Source organism: Ranitomeya variabilis, chromosome 5 (assembly GCF_051348905.1).
Source record: "Ranitomeya variabilis isolate aRanVar5 chromosome 5, aRanVar5.hap1, whole genome shotgun sequence".
NCBI classification, from domain to species: Eukaryota; Metazoa; Chordata; class Amphibia; order Anura; family Dendrobatidae; genus Ranitomeya; species Ranitomeya variabilis.
In genome coordinates, this window is record NC_135236.1 from 518,923,064 (window position 1) to 518,943,754 (window position 20,691).

The 20,691-nt window shown below is 42.7% G+C and overlaps 1 long non-coding RNA gene across 1 annotated transcript in view; it reads left to right on the top strand.

The window, feature by feature from the left end:
• LOC143773796 (uncharacterized) overlaps positions 1–20,691 on the top strand; it is a 144,596-nt gene that overhangs the window by 107,539 nt on the left and 16,366 nt on the right. The window contains exon 2 of the long non-coding RNA XR_013215367.1: positions 10,393–10,488. This is a non-coding gene — a long non-coding RNA (uncharacterized LOC143773796). The remainder of the gene's footprint in view (positions 1–10,392; positions 10,489–20,691) is intronic.

The window sequence follows — 20,691 nt, forward strand, 5'->3', positions numbered from 1 at the left end:
CTGGTCAGAATTGCAAAAAACGGCAAGGTCATTAAGGCCAAAATAGGCTGGGTCATGAAGGGGTTAACTATTAGTGATGAGCGAATATACTCGTTACTCGAGATTTCCTGAGCACGCTTGGGTGTCCTCAGAGTATTTTTTAGTGCTCGGAGATTTAGTTTTCATCGCCGCAGCTGAAAGATTTACTTCTGTTAGCCACCATAAGTACATGTGGGGGTTGCCTGGCTGCTAGGGAATCCCCACATGTACTTATGCTAGCTAAGAGATGTAAATCATTCAGCTGAGGTGATGAAAACTAAATCTCCGAGCACTAAAAAATACTTGAAGGACACCCGAGCGTGCTCAGGAAATCTCGAGTAACGAGTATATTCGCTCATCACTATTAACTATCCTTTTTACTCTATCTTATATTTATAGTGGGTACGGAAGGTATTCAGACTAGTGATGAGCGATCATACGCAGTGCTCGTGATGCTCAGAGCTTGCCAACTATTTCCGGGATTGCTCGGCAGGAGCTTGGGTCACCGCCCTGCATGTTTGGTGCTCTTTAGAGAGCCAATGAACATTGGTAGTTGAGAGCAAGGGGCTGCTGTTCTCCAATGCCCTAGCTCCCTACTAACAAGTAATGTCCTGTCTATCTTGTGGTTTGGGTGTAGTGCACAACACTCACATTAGGTCCTGAAGACTCCACGGGTCCTGTGATCCTGGATCCAGATGCAACCACACAGTCAATGAGACACTCTTTATTCACTTTCAACAGTTTAACTTTACTCAACAAGTTCAGTTCAGTCTTACTCACAGATACCGCACAGTAGGTTACATTGGTAACAGTTCCTTTATCCTGTTCTGCCCCTTCCTCAGATGGCACTCATTGCCTCTGAGATGTACCATCCGGTACCGCAGCTTCCCAGAATTACGACTCGATTCCTGTCTGTGTTCATTTTCCCCTTTGCGGACGAAAACAAGGTTGGCTCCTACATATGTTTTCAGGCCATTGGCCTCATACATTACGGAGTAAATCTCTGAACCTAGTCACGGCCATTCTAATGCTGTTCTTTTTTCTCTTTCTGTTTTCCCTCGTATAAGTGTAACTTTCAGCCCTATGGCCCTGAACCATTCATCCCACAAAACTCTTATCTGATGCTTTCTTTCTTATCTTCAACTAACTGCCCTAAACCTTTTAGGCCATGTGCACACGTTCAGGATTTTTCACGTTTTTTTCGCGTTTTTTCGCTATAAAAACGTGATAAAAACGCAAAAAAAATGCTAACCTATGCCTCCTATTATTTACAGTGTATTCCGCATTTTTTGTGCAAATGTTGCGATTTTTTCCGCGAAAAAATCGCATCGCGGAAAAAAAAGCAACATGTTCATTAAAAATGCGGAATTGCGGGGATTCCGCACACCTAGGAGTGCATTGATCTGCTTACTTCCCGCACGGGGCTGTGCACACCATGCGGGAAGTAAGCAGATCATGTGTGGTTGGTACCCAGGGTGGAGGAGAGGAGACTCTCCTCCACGGACTGGGCACCATATAATTGGTAAAAAAAAAAGAGTTAAAATAAAAAATAGTCATATACTCACCTTCGATGTCCCCGGAGTGTTCCCGCCTCTCACCGCTGCATGCTGCCGCTTCTGTTCCTATAGATGGTGTGGTTCAGGACCTGTGATGACGTCACTGTCTTGTGATTGGTCGCGTGACCGCTCATGTGACCGCTCGCGACCAATCACAAGCCGTGACGTCACCGAAGGTCCTGAACCACACCGGCATCTATAGGAGGGTGAGTATAACCATTTTTTTATTTTTTTTATTATTTTTAAACATTCTATCTTTTACTATAGATGCTGCATAAGCAGCATCTATAGTAAAAAGTTGGTCACACTTGTCAAACAGTATGTTTGACAAGTGTGACCAACCTGTCAGTCAGTTTTCCAAGCGATGCTACAGATCGCTTGGAAAACTTTAGCATTCTGCAAGCTAATTACGCTTGCAAAATGCTAAAAAAATGCAAAAAAAACGCAAAAAAAAATGCGGATTTCTTGCAGAAAATTTCCGGTTTTCTTCAGGAAATTTCTGCAAGAAATCCGGACGTGTGCACATACCCTTATATCTACTTCTACCCCTCTCAACTTGGGATATTCCCTAACTGGGTTAACTACTTCTCTACTGATCCTATTTAACTTCCCAAACTAAAGTGCTCTACAGTGCTCTTCACATTTCTATCTATATTAACTAGAGCACTGTAACTATTCTTTTTACTCTATCTTATACTTACAGTGGGTACGGAAAGTATTCAGACTAGTGATGAGCGAGCATACTCGCCACTACTCGGTGCTCGCCCGAGCAGTGCAATGCTCACAATGCTCGGAGCTCGCCAACTATTTCCGGGTTTGCTCGGGAGGAGATCGGGTCACCGCCCTGCATGTTTGGTGATCTTTAGAGAACCAATGAACATTGGATTTTTGCGGATGACACCACTGCTTCTTCCGTTGTGCAAGCCAATCCCCTGTCCATGGTGCAAGTAAAGTTACCTCTTGCCCTGCACCTGTTGCTGCACAAACTCAACTAGCACCATCAGCAAGCACGTCCATGTCCTTGTCCCAGCGCAGCATTTAGTTGTCCATACCCCAGTCCTTGGAACGCAAGCACAAATACGCAGCCAATGCCCCACAGGCCACAAGACTAAATTCACACATTTCAAGACTGCTTGCGCTCGAAATGTTGCCTTTTAGGCTCTTGGAGACGGAAGCTTTCTGCAACCTGATGGCGGCAGCCATCCCTCGGTACTCGGTCCCCAGCGACCACTATTTCTCCCAGTGTGCTGTCTCCGCATTACACAAGCACATGTCCCACATTAGCCATACCCTCAACAATGCAGTTACTGGGAAAGTCCACCTAACCATGAACACATGGACAAGTGCTTGTGGGCAGGGACGGTACATCTCGCTGACGGCACACTGGGTTAATATAGTGGAAGCCAGGACCCAGTCAGACCTTGGGATGGAACACGTCATCCCAATGCCGAGGATTGTGAGCCCTAGGTCAATCAGGGTTGCCCCCACAGTCTACAGCTCCTGCACCTCCTCCTCCTCTTCAGCCTCTATCTCTGAAATGACCACATCAGACACAAGCTGTAAGCACTGCAGCACTGCCTCAGCCAAGCGGCAACAGGCTGTGCTGTAGCTAATATGCTTAGGTGACAAAACCGCACAATGCTGAAGAGTTGTGGACAGCTCTGAAAGAGCAGGCAGATCTGTGGCTGACACTGCTAAGCCTACAGCCAGGCATGGTTGTGTGTGACAATGGCCGTAGCCTGGTGGTGGCTTTGAGACAAGGCGAGCTCACACACGTACCATGGCTGGCCCATGTGCTTAACCTCATTGGTTTCTCAAAACCTACCCGGAGCTACCGGATCTGCGTGTCAAAGTAAGCCACCTGTGTGCCCATTTTAAAAAGTCAGGTACAGCTTCTGCCGCCCTTGCCATGCTTCAGCAGCATTTGCAGCTTTCAGCTCACCGACTGGTGTGTGATGTCCCCACGCATTGGAACTCTACACTGCAGATGTTGGGAAGGATTTGTGAGCAGAAGAGGGCAGTTGTTGACTACCAGCATCAACAAGGCCATCGGTATTCAGTTCAGACTCACACATAAGACCTCAGGAGTAGACATGGATGTCAGACATATGTACCATCCTCCAAAAATTTGAGGACTCCACCAAGATGGTGAGCGGCGATGATGCCATAATTAGCGTCACCATCCCACTTCTCTGTCTTCTGAAACGCTCTCTGCTCACAATCAAAGAGGATGCATTGCAAGCGGGGCACGATGAGATGGAGTAAGGAACCATACAGGGTGATAACACACAGTCCAACCTCATCTCATCCCAACGTGGATTGGGTGACAATGAGGAGGAGTAAGAAGAATAGGAGCTAGTTTCATGCCCTATAGACGGTTCTACCTGCACATCTGTCATACCGTCTGTTCAGCGTGGATGGCCTGAGGAAAGGGACAAAGAGAAGAGCATGGACACAGAAGTCTTGCCTGTTAGCAGTCTGGCACGGATGGCTGAGTTTATGTTACACTGCCTTGACCGTGACCATCGCGCTCTCAAAATTTTGGGTGACAGTCATTACTGGTTGGTGACACCTCTAGACCCACGATACAATGAGAACTTTCTATCTCTTATTCCCGAGGCGGACAGGTCTACTAAAATGGGGTACCAGAAGGCCCTTGTTGTGGAATTATTTAAAAAACTTCCATCTGAAAACGCAGGTGGCAGAGGTCACAGTTCTTTGGACAACCAAGGAATACAGGTGAGAGAGACACAACTCCAATCCAGCAGAGGCAGAGGAAAACTGTCAAAGTTCTGGGAGAGTTTTCTCAGACCCTACCATCGCACAGACCCTGAGGCGTGGGGTACTCTCAAAAGGAGTGCAAAGTTTTGAAAGATGCTGAGGGAGTACCTTGCTGACAATATCAATGTCCTCTGTGATTCCTCTGTGCCTTATAATTATTGGATATCCAAGCTAGACACGTGGCATGAGCAGTGAAGAAAGAATAATTTACATTTTTACCACCAAAGTTGTGTTAGTCCCAAATTTTACATTTTCATACTGGGAAAATAGTAAAAGTGGCACCAAAATCTGTCCCACAATTTCTGCTGAATGTAGAAATACCCCATATGTGCCTGTACAGTGCTGCTTAGCCATATGGAGAGACTAGAGAGGGACGGAGTGATATTTGCCTCCTGGAGCGCAGATTTTCCTAGAATAGTTTGTGGACTCCATATACAGAGGCACTAAGTGCTAGAAAAGCAGAATCTCCCCTGAAGTGATCCCATTTTAGAAATTATACCCCTTTGGGAATTTATCTACAGGTATAGTGACGATTTTGACTCTGTGGGCATTTTCCAGAAACAAGCACCAGTGGATGTTGCTGAGTGAAAATTGCAAACTGATGGTGCAGTCAACAGTACAATATACCCAGCTCATGCTTATGGGGACACACACCTGTAAATTAGGCAGGCTCTCATCACTACAGAAATGCCAAACATGTGGGAGCTAAATGTGGTTTAGGCACACTGGGGCTCAGAAGGGAGGGGGGCATTTGGATTTGGGAGCAGAGAATTTGCTGAATTTCTTTTGGGGGGCCAGGTGCCATTTTGCTTTTCCAGAGCTTCTGTACTACCAGCAATGTGGAAGCCCACTAAATTTCCGTGGTGTGACAGATAAAACCCCCGATGGCTCCATTCACTATAATGAGGCAGCAGGGTTACTCTGGACTCCGTCTGGCCTCTGTTCAGCTTTGTCCTTTTCAGAAGTGCACAAAACTGTGGCCGATGGCACCTTTATGCAATCTTAAAAATACGGACACCGCCGAATCACAGGTCCTATGGCATCCACAGTGCCTCCATCTGCCCCATTATAGGGATTCTTCCACTAGAGGTTTCATTTGAATCACGTATTTCAGTGATTTACACAGAAACTTGATGCAAGCGCTCAGTGCAGAGCGCAGGATAAATGTGTGCAGAACCTTACTGCGATCTTTGTGAGGCAGAATGAAAAAAATCAACAGCTGGCGAAGAATTGGTTTTATTTATTTTTTACGCTGTTCCTTGTGTGGCATAAGTGATTAGGCAACTTTATTCTTCAGGTCGATGCGACTACAGCAATACCAGATTTATATCAGGTTTTTATATTTGGCTGCAGTCACACACTAAAAAACGGTTTTTATTGCAAAAACTAGTTTTTGCATCACATTTTGAGAGCTATAATTTTTCCATATTTCAGTGGACATAGTCATGTTATGGCTTGTGTTTTGCTGGACCAGCTGACATTTTTATTGGTACCATTTTCGGGCACATGACATTTTTTGATTACTTTCTATTCCGATTTTTGGGAGACAGAATGACCAAACACCAGCAATTCAGGAATTGCTTTTTGTTTTTGTTTTTTTATACTGTTCCGCTTGTGATAAAATTGGTAAGGCAGCTTTATTTTTAGGGTCAGTACGATTACATGTATTGCATTGCACGAGACCTATCAGTTTTACACTGTCAGATTGCCTGTTAGGGAAGAGACAGACTGCCGTATTTCTCGTGCGAGAATCGCATCTTAAACCTCATACTGGCTGTCGGCTCTCCTGAACTGAGCTTGACAGCTGCATAGAAATACATCATACTATCTTGCTCAGGTCAGGAGAGGTGCCAGGCCAGTGCAATGCAATTCTCGCACGAGAAATACGGCAATCTGTCTCTGCCCTTAGATTCAGGTGCTGGCTTAGTCTAACAGGCCACTGTATCTGGCAGCTCCGGCAGCTCCGACAACCCTTAGCTCCCTTGTGATCACATCTCATCACAGGGAGCGCCGGAGAGGTGAATGAACGAGCTCTCTCCCTGACACTATCTTCTAAATGCTGAAATCTCAGAATCTAGAAAATAGCAAAGGAGTAACATTATTGGGACCTCATCCAATCAGGTCCCGATGATTCAACCTGTCTGAGCTACCTGTCAGGGGTCCTGAATGGTGCAAGACCGCCAACTGTAGAGAAAAGTCAGCGCTGCACAAAGCCCTGCCTTAAACTAAGTAAAATCTTACTCAAACAAGTTGTGATGTCACAGCAGTTATACTTGTGATGTCATAACCTGTACTACATTAACCACATTGGATATGTGCTTCTAACACTGTGAGTCCCATTACTGAGCGTTATCTATGAAAGGTCACATTTTTAGGAATCCTAATGTTCAGCTGTTGTCTGCTTTGACTGTTAAGCCAGGTTCACATTGCGATAACAGCAGCCCGTTCAACACATGCGTTAACGGGCTGCTGTTAACGCAAGTGCCGAAATGTGATCGCGCTAGCGCAGATAGAGCTAGCAGATGCTCTATCTGCGCTAGCGGTGACGGACCCAGAAACGCTGCAGCCCGCGTCCCAGGGTCCGTCACTCAATGACGGCACATCGCTAGCGCACGCCCATTGTGGGCGTGCGCTAGCGATGCGTCCGACATAGGGCATAATGACGGCGTTAACGGACTGCGTTACACCGCGCTATGCCGCGGTGTAGCGTAGTCCGTCTAACGGACGCCATAGATGCAATGTGAACCTGGCCTTAGCCGTCACCACCTCTGTTTGAAGTCCACGTCAGTACTTTTTTTGCCGTATGTGTTATCATTATATGTTCAATGATAGTCATTACTATTTTCTTAACCAGACAACAGGCAACCACTGGTGCCAGCAACTCTATATAAGTGGTGTATTGGTTGACAACAAACTGGTTTAACAGCATCAGGATGTGACATTTCTTGTTTCCATAAGACAGGAAACCCCTTGTGGTTTGTGACACTATTCAGAGTAAGACATTAAGAAAACAGCCAGAATGGTACATTATGGTTAATAGCACTTCTTATGAGGATTACACATTGTATAGATCTAATGTCGTCTAATAACGTGGTCAACTTGTCATTTTCCTACAACCTTTATTTGCGGACACTTCATCAGAATTAATTAGTATGACTGAAAGCTAAACCATTTACTATAACCCTTTCATTAGTCACAGCACTTAGGTGATCCTGTTTCCTTCGTGTAGTTGATGGGAATGAGCATAGATAATAAAGCTAGAAAACCAGCCTGTGATAGTCAAACGTATATGTTCTCCTTGACTCACGGGATGCTCAGAAAATGACAAGTTCACCAATCTATGAGCAAAGGATATGAGGACACTGTTGTCTGTAGTTTGCTGACACAAAATTCCTTTCAGTCCATTGTCTGGCACTTGCTCATGACAGCACATATCCTGTTTGAGTCATCGCACCTCAATTTGTTTACATGTCAATATCAACACTTATTGTTATTTTTCTTCAACACCTTTTCTAGCGTATTCGCTCTTTCACAATAGATTTTTTTACAACAAAATATAGTAAGCCACATAAAAAAATGTAGGCTAGTTGCAATTTTTTTAAATACAAAAATATCTGGTTGACAAAACTTCTCGGATGCTTGGCAAAAAAAAATATAGGATGTTTAATATTCCCTCTACACTTCAAGATTCTTAAATGTACTGTAGGAATGGATGTAGGATAATAGGGTAACTGCTCTTTGTAAACCTGTCTAAAAGACCATTTCTTTTATTAATAATAATGATAATAATCTTTATTTATATAGCGCCAACATATTCCGCAGCGCTTTACAGTTTAACAATTTCAAACACAACAGTCTTTTAGAAGACCACATTTTTATCCAGATCAGATTTCCATCTAACTTCTTTAAGAACCAGCATTCTTTGAGACCAACATTCTAGAGAAATAATTAAAAAAAAAAATTTTTGGAGTGGTGCTACAAATCTAAATTCCCTGCCCCTAGTGTCATACTTACAAGCCGCCGTCTTCATCTGTTATTGGCAGCACTCCAGACGCTCTCCAGCAGTTTGTGACAACTTAATGTAGTAAGAGTCTCGTTCTGGTTCTCGTAGACTTAAATTGAGAGCTATTTATCGTTACTTCTGACTTTCAATCAGTAAGAAGTTGCAGTCATAAGAGGGCGGGGTGGGACTGGAGTGGTGGAGGGAGCAGAAGAAAATAGCGGTTGGTAAGTATAATACTAGGGCCAAAGAACTTAGTTTCACCTCTCCAGCGCTAAAATAAAAAAACACTAGAGTGGTGCTTTAAAAGAATTTCTCTACCTATAATACACTGAAGACACAGAAAAGAAACTAACCTCTATTTCCCGGGAAAGTACAGAAAGGAAGCTTACATGTGGTAAACCTACTTTAATCTGCAGCAAAAAGTTATTATTGCTTCCTAAGCTCTTTCGACATGTAAGCTACATAGTGTGCACTGTTAGAGAAATTGTCAACACTTTAAGGGGAAATATTGTGTGATATATTATAATATGTATATATATGTATACATATATGTATATAAATATATAGAAACCCCAGTGAAAACAACAAGGGACGAGTGGAAACCACTCCTTATGTATAAGAACAAAGAACCAATCACCTAGAGCAAGGATACCAACCCCAGAAGCAAGGAAAACAGAGCAGGGTATACTTATAATATATTTAATTCTTTATTAATGGTGGTGGTACATATAAATAACAGTGCACATGTTGGATGTATAACAGATTAAAATAATATAGCCAATATACGCATACGGTTTCCCCAAAAAGGATAAAATAGGAAATGTTTGTATAATACCTATATATATATGTCTTCCAAGATGGAGTAAAATAAGTGAAAAAAACGTGGAAACATTAAAAGATAATAACCCGTAATAGGGTAAAAACGAGAAAATTCAGGGCTAAATATAAAGTGACAAAGTGCTAAGTGAAATCGTGCAATATAACCTGGTGTGAATCACTCACACATATATAAAGTGTTTTGCACCAAAGCAGAAAAAAGAGAATGGAGGACAAATACCTTAATGGGTCACCGTATCCAACAGAGCGCACCCCGACGCGCGTTTCGGATACACGATCCTTCGTCAGGGGGTGATGGATATAAGGGGCTAGGAGTTTATATATGATGCTGACAGCTGGTGCCATTGCGTTAGCGGCGCAGGCGCCGACAGATGGACCGGAAGCTCCCGCCCCCCACGTCACGTGGTCGGACGCACAGGATGTACCCGGCGTTGCCAAGACCACAGAGACGCTAGGAGCAGAGACCGCGGGCCCCCGAAGGCGCATGCGCACCACTCCGGCACTCAGGCGTGAGCAATCAATTGAGGAATAATACATTGAAAGACCGGATAAGAGGCTTACCGAATAGAGAAAGACGCTAGTGATGTCCTAATATATAGCCAAAAAAGGGGAATTTAATATAAAAAAAGAGATTAACTGAGTAAAAAGTAATAAGGTGAAGAATGAAAAGGAGGACTAACCCAAAACAAAAAAAAAAAAATAATAATAATAAATAAATAATAAGGTGTTAATTGGAATATATCAGGCAAAGTGCAATTGCAAAATATGAATATCCCTAGTAGTGTGCCCAAGGGGTATACAAAAAAGGGGGGGACCTAAATAAAAGAGAGATGAGTCGAAAGACCCCAAATAAACCCTCTCAAACCCATAAAAATTGTAAGTGCAACAGGGAGATCAGGATGAACACAAGTAATTTAGCAAAATAATATGTGCTACCCAATTACACACCTAAAAAATATTAATATACTAATAATACTCAGTAGAATTATATGGTTAAATGGACTCATAAGAGTCTAACACTCATAATTAATGCAATCAGAAACGTACTATATGTTAAACAACTCGACCCTTATGTACTAACATCTTAATATTACGCAGTAACTATGTAAATACATTAAATATACAAAAGAGAGAGAACTATATGTATATATAAATAGATATACATAGTGTAGTAACAAAAGTCTCTTTTTTACATAGGTCAGATATCCGTCAACATCTCCACTGGGACAAGCCGATCACATGGAAGGAATAGGCGACCTGATGGTGAGGAATAGTGGACATCATGATGACAAGGTAAGTAAAATCTGAAAGGTTAATATAAAAAGATATGAGCACCATAGTATAAAAATAGACATTTAAAATATAAAACTCCTAGATAAAAATAATAAAAGAATAAAAATCCAAAACTAGTAAAATTACACTAATGCTGAAGTTTACAAAAAAGGGGCAAAACTTAGATTTTCATTGAGACCAAGTGGGGAAACAGTATCTAAAACCCATATCCACTTGGCCTCCATTTGGGCTAAAGGTGTACTAATTTTGCCCCCACGTTCATTTGGTTTAATCATATCGATGCCTATGACTTTCAAAAGTGAGGCATCACAATTGTGGTGGACCCTAAAATGCTTCGGGATTGTTTTTAGGGTGGAAATATCTTCCACATCCTTAGCTGCTAAAATTCCCAAGACGTGTTCCCTGGTCCTGACTTTTAATTGTCTTGTTGTAAGTCCCACGTAAATGAGGGAACAGGGACATGTGGCATAGTATATTACGGCCTTTGACATGCAGTTGATAGTATGTTTTATTCGATATGTATTGGTCCCTTTTGAGTTGGTAAATTCTTGGGCTCTTTGGATGTTAGGGCATGACACGCATTTCCCACAGGGTTTACATCCAGTCTGTAACCTAGGACAAAAGGGGAGGGGAGAAAGAAGAGTGTTGTTGTGTGTATAATGACTTTGTACCAGGTAGTCACCCAGGTTTTTAGATCTCCTATAAGTAATATTGGGCCTATCTCCAATGTATTTTTGTAGAATAGGATCAGATTGGAGAATTGACCATGATTTCATTATATATGATTTCATCAAGTCAGCTTGTCCATGATACTGTGTGATGAACCTTACTGGCTGATTAAGAGCAGACGTTTTTTTGGAGTATAGGGCCTCATGTCTGGTTATATGTTTAGCTCTATTGTAAGCTTTTTTTATAGAGCGCCTACTGTAGCCTCTATGACGTGGGGGGCGGGAGCTTCCGGTCCATCTGTCGGCGCCTGCGCCGCTAACGCAATGGCACCAGCTGTCAGCATCATATATAAACTCCTAGCCCCTTATATCCATCACCCCCTGACGAAGGATCGTGTATCCGAAACGCGCGTCGGGGTGCGCTCTGTTGGATACGGTGACCCATTAAGGTATTTGTCCTCCATTCTCTTTTTTCTGCTTTGGTGCAAAACACTTTATATATGTGTGAGTGATTCACACCAGGTTATATTGCACGATTTCACTTAGCACTTTGTCACTTTATATTTAGCCCTGAATTTTCTCGTTTTTACCCTATTACGGGTTATTATCTTTTAATGTTTCCACGTTTTTTTCACTTATTTTACTCCATCTTGGAAGACATATATATATAGGTATTATACAAACATTTCCTATTTTATCCTTTTTGGGGAAACCGTATGCGTATATTGGCTATATTATTTTAATCTGTTATACATCCAACATGTGCACTGTTATTTATATGTACCACCACCATTAATAAAGAATTAAATATATTATAAGTATACCCTGCTCTGTTTTCCTTGCTTCTGGGGTTGGTATCCTTGCTCTAGGTGATTGGTTCTTTGTTCTTATAGTGTGCACTGTACAGAGTCCAGCCTCAGGGGGACAATATTTTATCTGCGTGGATGCCTTATACTATCACCTGATGTCCGAACATCAATGAATACGTATAAAACAAATCAGACGTCTTACTGTCAAAGATGTACACTGTAAAGTCTATGAGGGAATGTTGGCTCAAAAAAGGTATCTCAAACAGACTTGATGCTAGCCACTCCGTGTGGCAAATTACAGTGGAACCCCAGTCTTCTCCCTTTAAGATATGGCCTTATATCATGTTCTCGTGGATTGCTTCCACGGAAGGGATTCTGGCCAGAGGAGAAAACCAAAGGCATGAGACATCTAGCTAGCCAAATCAGTAACAGTAGTGATAAAACAAGGATAGAAACGGAAATCAAAAGGGCGTAGTCAGAGGGATAACATGGGTCAGATCCCAGGTAATCAGTTAGAGTGCAGTCAACCAGACTAAAGGCTGAGTCACACATAACGATATCGTTAACGATATCGTTGCAACGTCACGCTTTTGGTGACGTAGCAACGATCCCGCTAACGATCTCGTTATGTGTGACAGCGACCAACGATCAGGCCCCTGCTGGGAGATCGTTGGTTGATGGGAATGATCAGGACCTTTTTTTGGTCGCTGATCACCCGCTGTCATCGCTAGATCGGCGTGTGTGACGCCAATCCAGCGATGTGTTCACTTGTAACCAGGGTAAATATCGGGTTACTAAGAACAGGGCCGCGCTTAGTAACCCGATATTTACCCTGGTTACCATTGTAAAAGTAAAAAAAAAAACAGTACATACTCACATTCTGATGTCTGTCACGTCCCCCGGCGTCCACAGGGTTAAAACTGCTTTCGGCAGGAGCGCTGCTAATATGCATGCGCTCCGGCCGAGAGCTTCCCTGCACTGACTGTCAGCGCCGGCCGTAAAGCAGAGCACAGCGGTGATGTCACTGCTGTTACTGCCGGCGCTGAGACATTCAGTGCAGGGAAGCTCTCGTCAGCAGCGCATGCATATTAGCAGCGCTCTTGCCGAAAGCAGTTTTAACCTTGTGGACGCCAGGGGACGTGACAGAATCAGAATGTGAGTATGTACTGTTTTTTTTTTTTTACTTTTACAATGGTAACCAGGGTAAATATCGGGTTACTAAGCGCGGCCCTGCACTTAGTAACCCGATGTTTACCCTGGTTACCCGGGTGCTGCAGGGGGACTTCGGCATCGTTGAAGACAGTTTCAACGATGCCGAAGTCGTTCCCCTGATCGTTGGTCACTGGAGAGAGCTGTCTGTGTGACAGCTCCCCAGCGACCAAACAACGACTTACCAACGATCACGGCCAGGTCGTATCGCTGGTCGTGATCGTTGGTAAGTAGTGTTGAGCATTCCGATACCGCAAGTATCGGGTATCGGCCGATATTTGCGGTATCGGAATTCCGATACCGAGTTCCGATATTTTTGCGATATTGGGAATCGGGATGCATATTCATGTGTAAAATAAAGAATAAAAATAAAAAATAGGGATATACTTGAGCAGTCACATGAGCGGTCACGCAACCAATCACAAGCCGCCACGTCATCGAAGGTCCTTAACTCGCTCATTCTTAGGAACTGAGGCTGCCGGTTGCAGCGGTTACAACCAGGGCGCGTCAGAGGGTGAGTATATCCCTATTTTTTATTTTTATTCTTTATTTTACACATGAATATGGATCCCAGGGCCTGAAGGAGAGTTTCCTCTCCTTCAGACCCTGGGAATCATCCAGGATCACTTCCGATATTTGTGGCCCATTGACTTGTATTGGTATCGGGTATCGGTATCGGCGATATCCGATATTTTTCGGATATCGGCCGATACAATCCGATACCGATACTTTCAAATATCGGAACGTATCGCTCAACACTATTGGTAAGTCGTTTAGTGTAACGGTACCTTAAGTTTGGGACAGGGGGGATAACAGAATCAGAGGAGGTCAACATACAAGTCTGGTCTACTAAATCAATCAACAACAAACAAAGATTGTAAGCTTGCGAACACTGCCCTCACGCCTCCTGTAACTATTGCCTCATGTGTTATAATGTCTTTATTGTCTGTACATGTTTCTGCTCAATTATAAAGTGCAGAGGAATATGTTGATAATGTATAAATGAAATTATTAATTAACATCAGAATCCTGGGAACTCCCAGACACAACATATGGCAAAAAGCAGGAAGATGGGAGTTTATATAGGGTGTGGTACTGCCACAAAGGCCACAGAATGGAGATGATTATACCTGCTGGGCTACTGGCTAGACTAATCCCTGGCTGGACAGCAAGGACACTACTGGCTACCACATCTGAAGATCACCGCAGGGTGAATAGGACAGCATATGGTGACCAAAGCAGATGTACCTGGAGCAGATTGGGTTGGAGATGTAACACCCACTCTTTGTTGAGGAAAGTCTACTGTATGTACACAACCAATCCCCATTCACACAGTATTGTTAATTGTAATCCCTTTATTCTTTTTGCACAGTATATAATTTATCTGTGGCACTACCATGATTATTATGTCTGACTACTTTATTTCTCTGTTCAACTTGCAACTGGGGTGTTGTCAACTCTGAGCAATTATATTAGGTTTGCCTTCCTTCCTTTAATATGTTATCCTATACAAACACTTCCCATCACTGGTCAATTACCCCCCGAAAAGTTAAAATCATTGCAAATGTTTCCCTTAATTTGAGTCTTCAACCCAGTAGATTACACAAAGGCTCTGTCATGCTCCACGTGAGCTATTGCTTCTAGGGAAGAATACCTTCATACATGCTCTGACTGGCCCACAGGAGAACAGGAGGGCCCTTGTGCAAGAGTGGGCCACCACACCATCTTATTCATTTAACAATCTACTCAGTTCAAATTTGTGATTGAGTATAATGTCACATTCGCACGTAGATGAAAAGTGAGGCCCTGGATCTGGCACTCTAATCCAACACTTCATACATAAGGGATCTGATGGAGCAAGCTACAGTATTTTTCCTGAAGATTTATGAAAAATTCCATAAGTCTCTTCTATTACAATTTGTCCATGAGTCATAATAGTCATTGCAGAACGCATCTATATTTATAACAAACTAACGAAATGTATGCTAAATTTTTCTGCTCCTTACTATATTCAGATGATTAAGTGTTAAAAGAAAAATATGCCTATCCAATTAATTTCATGTCTAGTTACATATATGATGTAGTTGAAAAGTGAGAATCATGACTTAGAATATGGACAAATCCAGAAACAAACATCAAGGAGATATTTTTGCTCGACCCACTCATTCTCTTTGTATATATTTGCTCAGGCTATGTTCACACATTTTACAGATTTTTCTTAGATCTAAACATATTGTAGAACAGATGGCAAATTCATATTAGTTTTCTATCTTTTTCTATTTGCCATTCGTGGAACTAAATGGATACAAAAAAACATGTAACGAAAGTGGATAGATTGTATTTAGGAAGAGTTAGGGTACTGTCACACAATGCAATTTTGAGCGCTACGACGGCACGATCCGTGACGTCACAGCGTCGTATGAATATCGCTCCAGCGTCGTAGACTGCGGTCACACGTTGCAATCACGGCGCTGGAGCGATGCCGAAGTCCCCGGGTAACCAGGGTAAACATCGGGTTACTAAGCGCAGGGCCGCGCTTAGTAACCCGATGTTTACCCTGGTTACCAGCGTAAACGTAAAAAAACCAAACAGTACATACTTACATTCCGGTGTCTGTCCTCCGGCGTTCTGCTTCTCTCCACTGTGTAAGCACAGCGGCCGGAAAGCAGAGCGGTGACGTCAGACGTCACCGCTGTGCTCGCTTTCCGGCCGGCAGGCGCTCACAGTGCAGAGAAGCTGAGACGCCGGAGGACAGACACCGGAATGTAAGTATGTACTGTTTGGTTTTTTTACGTTTACGCTGGTAACCAGGGTAAACATCGGGTTACTAAGCGCGGCCCTGCGCTTAGTTACCCGATGTTTACCCTGGTTACAAGCGAACACATCGCTGGATCGCTGTCACACACAACGATCCAGCGATGTCAGCGGGTGATCAAGCGACGAAAGAAAGTTCCAAACGATCTGCTACGACGTACGATTCTCAGCAGGATCCCTGATCGCTGCTGCGTGTCAGACACTGCGATATCGTAACGATATCGCTAGAACGTCACAAATCGTACCGTCGTAGCGATCAAAATTGCACTGTGTGACAGTACCCTTAGGCATAATCTCCGTCCTGTAGTGTTCTTTCAATTTTCGAGTCATGTACCATCTTTTCAGGCCCTGCACTAAGTACATCACACTAAATCTTGGTGTGTCTCTCCAATACGACATCTTAGATTAACATCCTACTGTCCAGCAGAAATTTCTTCTGCATAAAGGTTGATTCCATAATTGGACTTGAAGAGGTTGTCCCATCTTTGACATCTCTCACATATTCAAGCATGGCCACCTCTTCGTTCCAGGATGCTGGAGACAGGACCTCTTCCTTGATATAAATTATCAGTTGTATTTATTGTTTCAGCAATTTCTTGACGGCAGTTTCTTTTCATTCTTAACATTTTATCATTTTATGTTCAGTTTCATTATACCCTTTAAAGCCTCTAAACTTTGAGCTCTCACTAAAAAAGTCCACTTTCCTAGAATTCGCTTACATCGCCATATAGGGACTCCAACCTAGGACACATGCCTTAGCACTTTGTCTCGCAAAGCATTACGGCATCGTCCTGCTCATATTATGAGTGCACTTTTTTTTCATGGCTGCTCCGCCAAGTTGTGTTTTTCCCCGACACAGCTGCTCTGGGTTAGTGAGGTGAATTCTTGAGCTGTTTATAGAAGTGCTGAGGTTACAACATAGCAGCACTGGTGCTCGTTGGGCGGAGCAGCCACGCACTATATTGTGAAATTGTTTCTCTGCCAGAATATTTCCATAAACCAGAGCAGTCTGGTTGTTTCCACAGTTCTCTATGATAAGTTATTGCTTTTGAATATTTACTATGAGAAAGTATTGTAACCTAGATATGGATGATAACCTACCGTAAGTGCCTAAAAGTCATTTACAAATAATCAATAATGATACAAAAGACCTCACCATTTACAGAAGGTTTAAAAGACCATCAAAATGTCACACGAAAATATATATAATTTTAGAGAATACTCATTAAAAATATAACAAAGGAGGCTTCCACCCGTATTTTTTTAAAATTACCATTTGACAGTCTATAAAACAAAAAAAAAGTCCATAGATTTGGTCTTACATTGGAAACAGGCCTGCAAATGGCATAAATGAATAAGAAAATACAGTGGCATGTAAAAGTTTGGGCATCCCTGGTCAAAATTACTGTTATTGTGAACAGTTAAGCAAGTTAAAGATGAAATGACCTCTAAAAGGCCTACAGTTAAAGATGATGCATTTCCTTTCTATTTTAGGCAAAAAATCTAGATATTTTCATTTTTTAGGGTACCGTCTCACAAAACGATTTACCAACGATCACGACCAGCGATACGACCTGGCCGTGATCGTTGGTAAGTCGTTGTGTGATCGCTGGGGAGCTGTCACACAGACAGCTCTCCAGCGACCAACGATGCCGAGGTCCCCGGGTAACCAGGGTAAACATCGGGTTACTAAGCGCAGGGCCGCGCTTAGTAACCCGATGTTTATCCTGGTTACCGTCGTAAATGTAAAAAAAAAAAACCACTACATACTCACATTCCGGTGTCCGTCAGGTCCCTTGCCGTCTGCTTCCCGCACTGACTGACTCCCGGCTGTAAAGTGAAAGCACATCACAGCGGTGACGTCACCGCTGTTCTCTGCTTTCACTTTACGGCCGGGAGTCAGTCAGTGCGGGAAGCAGACGGCAAGGGACCTGACGGACACCGGAATGTGAGTATGTAGTGTTTTTTTTTTTTTACATTTACGACGGTAACCAGGATAAACATCGGGTTACTAAGCGCGGCCCTGCGCTTAGTAACCCGATGTTTACCCTGGTTACAAGCGAACGCATCGTTGGATCGGTGTCACACACACCGATCCAACGATGACAGCGGGAGATCCAGCGAAGAAAGAAAGTTCCAAACGATCTGCTACGACGTACGATTCTCAGCGGGGTCCCTGATCGCTGCTGCGTGTCAGACACAGCGATATCGTATGGATATCGCTGGAACGTCACGGATCGTACCGTCGTAGCGACAAAATTGCCACTGTGAGACGGTACCCTTACATTTCAAAAATTAGAAAAAGGAAATGGGGCAATGTAAAAGTTAGGGCACCCTTGGAGATTTGTGTGCTCAGATAACATTGAACAAAGTTTCAGACCTTAATTAGCTTGTTAGAAGCGAGACCTTGGAAGACCAAGCAATATTTCAGTGAGCGCTGGAGAGGCAAATCAGAACACCAGCTTGACTGCAAAAGACCTTCAGAAAGATTTAGCAGACTCTGGAGTTATGGTACACTGTTCTACTGTCCAGAGACACCTGCACATGGCCTTCATGGAAGAGTCATCAGAAGAAAACCTCTCCTGTGTCCTCATAATACAATTCAGTGTCAGACGTATGCACAAGAACATCTAAACAAGCCTGATTCATTATGGAAACAAGTCCTGTGGACCAATGAGGTTAAAATAGAACATTTTGGCCATAATGATCAAAGGTATGTATGGAGAAAAAAGAGCACAGAATTTCAGGAAAAGAACATCTCACCAACCATTAAGGGTGCTTTGGAGTTGTGTTGCAGTCAATGTCACAGGAAACATGTCACGGGTAGAGGGGAGAATGGTTTCAATGAAATTTTAACAAATTCTTGATGCAAACAAAACACCATCTGTAAAAAACCTGAAGTTGAAAAGAGGATGGCTTCTACAAATGGATAATGATCCTAAACACATGTCAAAATCCACAATAGACTACCTCAAAAGGCGCAAACTGAAGGTTTCACAATGGCCCTCACAGTTCCCTGATCTGAGCATTATTGAAAATTTGTGGCTAGACCTCAAAATAGCAGTGCAACCAAGAAAACCCAGGAATCTCACAGAATTGGGAGAGTTTTCCAAGGAAGAATTCATGAAAATCCCTCAATCAAAGGTTGAAATACTCTTGGCTGGTAACAAAAAAACATTTACAAGCTGTAATACTTTCAAAATGGGGTGATACTAGGTGCTAACCATGCACGGTGTCCAAAGTTTTGCATTGGCCCATATTCCTTTTTGTAATTTTTAAAATGTAAAATATGAAAATATATATATTTTCCCCCTAAAATACAAAGGAAATGTATCATCTTTATCTTTAGGCCTTTTAAAGATCAGTTAATCTTCAACTTGTTTAACTGTTCACAATAGCTAATTTTGACCAGGGGTGCCAAATCTTTTACATGCCATTGTAGCTCATAAGTAGCAGTTTGACAATGACAATGACACCTACCTATAAATTAGAACGGTAAAGTGATTTTCTAGGCTTCATTTAAATTTGCTCACTGCAAATTGCTGAATTCTGACAATGTACATATTGCACACTGTTAGGATTCCACTGTTGCTAGCTTGAGTGATTGCAAATTGCATACTGGCAGTCATGCACTGACCAGCAACTTTTTCAAAGTTCTCTTAAAAGAAATGGATGACACAAATCACATAGTTGTGGTCTCATTACTACCACTCAAGTTTACATGAATGTAGAATCCTGACAGTGTGCATAGAACACAGTGTCAGGATTAGTCAGTCTTCAGTCACCAAAAGTGACTGCAGAAGATTCGGTAAAGCCTAGAAAACCTCTTTAACGGCCTGAACAATTTCATCCCCTCTGAAGAAAAAGGCCATAATTCACCAGTTTCCCCCAGAATTGTGTTGGGAAACTGTTTGAAACATCACAAAAATTTAGTACAACTTGTAGTTGGTGAAAATGTCTTGACTTTTGGCATTTTTATGCCAGTCCCGGCACCTATTGAAAATGTGGGCAGAAATTACCCATATTGAATGCCAGAAAAGTGGCAAAAATTACGACAGATATAATAACAGGCAATATTTCTTGAGCTGAAAGATCAAATTTGCATGCCTCCCAATGAAGTTGGCATATGTTACTCCAGCGCACTCTTCACCAACACTGGCATACAAAACATCAGTCTAGATCACGGGTGGGGAACCTCAGGCCTGTGGGCCATTTACAGTCTTGATGACTTTTTTACCCAGGCCCCTGGGCAGATTACTAGGGACCACAGTACTTGAGTGGGCAGCTGTATTTTGATGGCCGCTGGCCCATTAATTTCTTCTCGCTCTATGAGCATGCGCACACAATGTTCACTACTAAACGCTGAGGTGCATGCAATGAAAGATTACGTCCTGACACCAGTACCAGCATCACTACATACTTTATGGGCAGAGTTAGCGTGCAATTTGTAAGGCCCCAAAAGGATGGTATAAATAGCCAAATGGCCCTTGGCAAAAAATATATTCCCAACCCCTGGTTTAGACGAATCTGGTTCATAGAATGTGAGACCTCTCCCATTCTGTGTGTATCCTTACGTTCAAGAGCCCTCAACAATATCAAGTTAGGTTGATGATTCATGGTCATGGTATAGAAAATTGATATGTGGTAGATTGGATAGATAGATAAATAGATAGCTATTGGATAGATACAGTTTTCACACCTAC